Source organism: Symphalangus syndactylus, chromosome 13, assembly GCF_028878055.3.
Source record: "Symphalangus syndactylus isolate Jambi chromosome 13, NHGRI_mSymSyn1-v2.1_pri, whole genome shotgun sequence".
Taxonomy (NCBI): domain Eukaryota; kingdom Metazoa; phylum Chordata; class Mammalia; order Primates; family Hylobatidae; genus Symphalangus; species Symphalangus syndactylus.
In genome coordinates, this window is record NC_072435.2 from 25,754,824 (window position 1) to 25,760,304 (window position 5,481).

Here is a 5,481-nt window from a genome sequence, read left to right on the forward strand (position 1 = left end):
CCTCTCCCTTTCTATTCTCCATTCACTCGGGGTGTGGGGGGGTGGCGGGTCGGCGGTGGGGGAAGAGTCCACTCTGTGCTCAGCTGCAGAGACTTCCCCAGGGCCTCTGCCTGGGATGCGGGACGGAGTGCTCAGGCCAGGGAAGAATGAGGTCACCACCTGCTGCTTAAACACAGCAGGGATGCGGGCACTGGGGAGGGACCCTGAGGTCCCAGCTACTCAGGAAGCAGCAGCGGGAGGGTCGCTGAGCCTGGGGTTCCAGACCAGTCTGGGCAACAAAGTAACACCCCCTCCCGCAGGGCTCCCTTCTTCGTTCTCTAACTTTTTAAAACAAAATTTTGATTGTGTGACGTAGGGATCCAACATTATTCTTTTTCATGTGAATATCCAGGTAGTTGTCCCAGCACATTTGTGGAGGAGATCCATTACTTTCTTTTTTTAATTTCCTTTTTTTTTTTTTTTTTAAGACAGAGTATTTCTCTGTCGTCCAGGCTGGAGTGTAGTGGCAAGGTCTCGGCTCAGTGCAGCCTGTACACCCTGTGTTGAAGTGATTCTCCTGCCTCAGCCTCCAGAATAGCTGGCATTACAAGCGCGCCACCATGTCTGGCTAATTTTTGTATAATTGGTAGAGATGGGGTTTCACCATGTTGGCCAGGCCGGTCTCAAACTCCTGGCTTGAAGTGATCCGCCTGCCTTGGCCTCCCAGAGTGCTGTGATTACACGTGTGAGCCACCATGCCTGGCCCAAGAAATACTCCTTACTATTTAAATGTTGAGACAATATACTTGAAAACAAAAATGATCTCCCCCCAAATGAAAAATCATCTCCACGACGATAATAAAGAAATAAAAACCATTTTATTAATAAATAAGCCTTAGACCAGACTGTAATGGGAAATAGAGGCAAACAGCTGAGAGGGTGAAAAGAGAGAAAGAAACTTCACTGTTCTATACAACCCATTAAGTACATGTTTTCAAGATAAACACTAATCAGTCCTCAGGGAAGAGGACTTGACAACACCCTTGGTCACACATAGTTCATCCTGGCTCTACTTGGTAATGGAGGTAACCATCTGTGTCACCTAACTAGCGTCATCCTGAGTGGGGGGAGAAACCCTGACCCATAAGTTTTGGCAAGTGTGAGTTTCACAACATGGCGACAGGTGCCTTCTCTGGTGAGGCTCCTACAATCCAACAGAAGCTGATGTCAGCAGTAAATAATAAAATTTAGAATATATGATTAAATACAGAATTTATTTGAAGGCAAATCCTGGAAATAGCCACGTGGAAACATCAACTCTAAATGAATGGGATCAGCGTTCCAAAGTAGAGACCTTAAGGTTTCACACACGGGGAAAGACACAGAAGCTTTAGCAGAATCACCACATTTTCCATTCAAGACCAGTGCATAGGGTGCAGCAACTTGATTGATTACGGATTGATACACTTCAAGGAAGGTTACTTTGTCACTACATAAGAAGGGACAATGATCGGAGGAGCTCTTATCTCTGGGGCTACTTCGACTTATTAATTACTTACAAGAAAACTCTTAGAAGTTGCGCCTGCATTCCACTGGACTCAGGTTGCATGACCACATTCCTCTCAAGGCTCAGAATTATCTCAAGGTCCATAGCCTTAAATTGAAGTTATTTGATGTTTGAATTATTTAATTTCCTACTGAGATACAAGTACTGTCTCGCTTGTTGTTTGCCTTTCAAAGAGAGCTCCCAAGTCCTTCAGAAATACATCCCTGGGTCATTAAGCTGAAAAAAGGTTTAGTTTCTAAAAAAAAACAAAGCTAGCCAGGCATGGTGGCTCATGCCTGTAATCCCAGCTACTCGGGAAGCTGAGGCAGGAGAATCACTTGAACTCGGGAGACAGAGGTTGTGGTGAGGAGAGATCGCGCCTTGCACTCAAGCTGGGTAACAAGAGAAAAACTCCGTCTAAAAAAGAAAACCTCAGAAGACAGAGAAAATGCATTTACAAATTTTCTAATCGAATGTTCTAAGAGACAAAAGGAAAGAAAAATCTCTTCATTTACTTTTAAAGGAGGAATGATACCTCTCATTTATTTGCTTGTCTGAGACAGGGTCTAGCTTTGTCACCCAGGCTGGAGCGTGGTGGCGAGATCAGAGCTCACTGTAGCCTCCAACTTTCTGGCTCAGGTGATCCTCCCACCTCAGCGCCCGGAGCAGCTGGGACCACAGGTGTGGACTACCACCCCTGGCTGGTTTTCTTGATTTTTGGTAGAGATGAGGTCTCACTATGTTGCCCAGGCTGATTTCGAATTCCTGGGCTCAAGTGATCCTCCCGCCTCGGCCTCTCAAAGTGCTGGGATTACGGGTGTGAGCCACCCCACCTGGCCCCGTCTTCTTAACATAAACACTTTAATGTAAATTAATGCCTAAACTCAATGTTAAGTCAATTCAATCTCAAGTCAATGCCTAATTGGCTCTAATGTCAATTAAAGCTTTATGATCTTCTATAGTCACTGTATTTGGAACAATTATCTCAAAAATGAATTTTATGATGTTCTGCAAGGATTGACCTCAGACTGAAGAGCTTGCCACACTTATGACATTTGTAAGATTTCTGTCCAGTATGGATTCTCTGATGCCTAATGCTGTGTGAACGTGAAGTCAAGACTTTGCCACAATCATCACACGAGGTTTCTCTCCTCCATGAATTCTCTTTTGTTTTGCATAGGATGAAGCTTGACTGAAGACCTTGCCGCAGTCATGACATTTGTAAGGTTTCTCCCCAGTATGAGTTCACTGATAAACTGCAAGGTGTGATCGATGTCTGAAAATTTTACCACATCTATTACACTTGTAAGATCTCTCTTCATTATGGATCCTCCAGTGATTTGCAATGGTTGTAGCATTACGGAAGACTTTGTGACAATCATCACATTTGCAGTTTCCCTGCACCATGGATTGCTTGATGATAAAAAAGTGACGACTTCCCACTAAAGGCTTTGCCCCACTCACTACACTTGAAAGGTTTCTCTCCAGTATAAACTCTCTGACATTGTGCAAGGTTTGATTGTTGATTAGAAGCCTTAGTATGAAGTCTATGACGATATGCAAGGTGTGCTTTTCTACTAAAAACCTTGCCACATTTATTACATGTGTAAGGTTTCTTTCCAGTATGAATTGCCTTATGCGTTACAAGGGCTGAATTTTGAGCTAAGGTCTTTCCACACTCATGAAATGTGTAAGATTTTCTCCAGGCCGGGCGCGGTGGCTCACGCTTGTAATCCCAGCACTTTGGGAGGCCGAGGCGGGCGGATCACGAGGTCAGGAGATCGAGACCACGGTGAAACCCCGTCTCTACTAAAAATACAAAAAAATTAGCCAGGCGTGGTGGCGGGCGCCTGTAGTCCCAGCTACTCGGAGAGGCTGAGGCAGGAGAATTGCTTGAACCCGGGAGGTGGAGCTTGCAGTGAGCCAAGATTGTGCCACTGCACTCCAGCCTGGGCCACAGAGCGAGACTCTGTCTCAAAAAAAAAAAAAAAAAAAAAAAAGGAAGATGACGTGCTGGAGTTTTCTAGAGCTGCAGCCCTATGTTTTAGTAAGAAAGAAAATATTACAGATGGATGTAGGAAAATATTTCACAAATTCCTCCACTGACTGCCTCCTTCTGAATGCTTAGGGAGAATAGTAATATGTAATATGTGGACATCGAGCTCTCTTCCAAGAACTATTGAATCAAAAACACAAGAGTAGCAAACATGGAAACGGATATCTTTTTGTTTTTTTTTTAGACGGAGTTTCGCTCTTGTTGCCCAAGGTGGAGTGCAATGGCGCGATCGCAACCCATCGCAACCTCTGCCTCCCGGGTTCAAGCGACTTCTCACCTCAGCCTCTCGAGTAGCTAGGATTACAGTCATGCCCCACCACCCCTGGCTAATTTTGTATTTTTAGTAGAAACAAGGTTTCTCCATGTTGGTCAGGCTGTTCTGGAACTCCCGACCTCTGGTGATCCGCCTGCCTCGGCCTCCCATAGTGCTGGGATTATAGGCGTGAGCCATCGTGCCTGGCCAGAACTGGATTATCTTTAAAGTCAGCCAGAAGGTTTTGTTTTGCTTTCTGAAACAGAGTCTCGCACTGTCACCTGGGCTGGAGTGCAGTGGCAGGCTCTTGGCTCACTGCAACTTTCCCCTCCCGGGCTCAAGCGATTCTTTTTCCTCAGCCTTTCTAATATCTGGGATTTCAGGCAAGTACCACCATGCCCGGCTAATTTTTGTATTTTTAGTAGAGATGGAGTTTCGTTATTTTGGCCAGGCTGGTCTCAAACTCCTAACCTGAAGTGATCCACTAGCCTCACCCAAAGTGCTGGGATTACAGTCATGAGCCTGGGCGATAAGAGCCAGAGCCTGTCCCAAATATTAATTAATTAAATTAAAAATATTATGTAATAACACCAATTTCTTTTTCCCACTTCACTGCTCCACTTCCTACCCAACTCTGGGAAAAGGCAAGAGAGTGACTCACAACTGAATAAGTCACTGCCCTCTGGCTGAATAGGGATTTCAAGTGGACGCTAACCTCTGATGCTAAGATTTACAGAATGTACATGTCTCATAGACAGGAGTTTAAAAATTCTCAACCTCATCTGTATAATTTAAACAAGCTTTAAGTTATTAGATTATATACAAAGAAGGCAACATGTCACGACTAATAATATCCAATGAACTAACCTACTCATCTGTACCCAAAGTCCCCCGCTTTTTTTTCTTTTGAGACAGTGTCTCACTCTGTTGACCAGGCTGGAGTGCAGTGGCATATCTCGGCTCACTGCAGCCTGGGCCTCCTGGGCTCAAGTTATCCTCCTACCTCGGCCTCCAGAGTAGCTGGGATTACAGGTGCGCACCATCACGCCCGGTTAATTTTTTTTTTTTTTGGTCAGAGATGGGGGGGGTCTCATTATGTTGCCCAGGCTGTGCTTGAACTCCTGTACTCAAGCAATCCCCTTGTCTCAGTCTCGCACAGTGCTGGGATTACAGGCGTGAGCCACTGCGCCCAGCCCCCCGTCTTCATTACTGTGCTTCCCTCGCTAATTCTGTACATATCTCTTTTTCCCTGGGCTTCTGTGCCTCATTTTTGCCCCTCTCCTCTCCTGCTGTTTATCCCCTTCTTCCCTTTATTCCTTCTCTTCCACCTCTTCTGCTCCATCCTCGCAACTTATTTAACCTCTTATTGCTCCTTGTCCCACAACCTTTGGATCGTCCTCAATCTCCATAGATTTCCGCCTCTTCTCCCATCTCTGCACCTCCTCTGCTCTCCCTGTTACATTCTCTCTTCCCTGTTATACCCCCCTGTCCTCACTTTATGGCACTCTATACCCACAGTAGTCCCCCCTGCTGTGGTTCTGCCTCTGTTCTTGCCACCAGCACCACTCTGCTCTGTCTGTCCTGGCTCCAAATCCCTCCTCCTCTCCCTCACTCTGATGAGCCTCCCTCTTTGCTGCCACCTCCCTT

At 45.8% G+C, this 5,481-nt stretch overlaps 1 pseudogene; it reads right to left on the reverse strand.

Annotated features, from left to right (window-relative positions):
- Positions 1-838: 838 nt before the first annotated feature.
- LOC129459533 (putative zinc finger protein 137) lies at positions 839-5,176 on the reverse strand (annotated as a pseudogene).
- Positions 5,177-5,481: the final 305 nt, after the last annotated feature.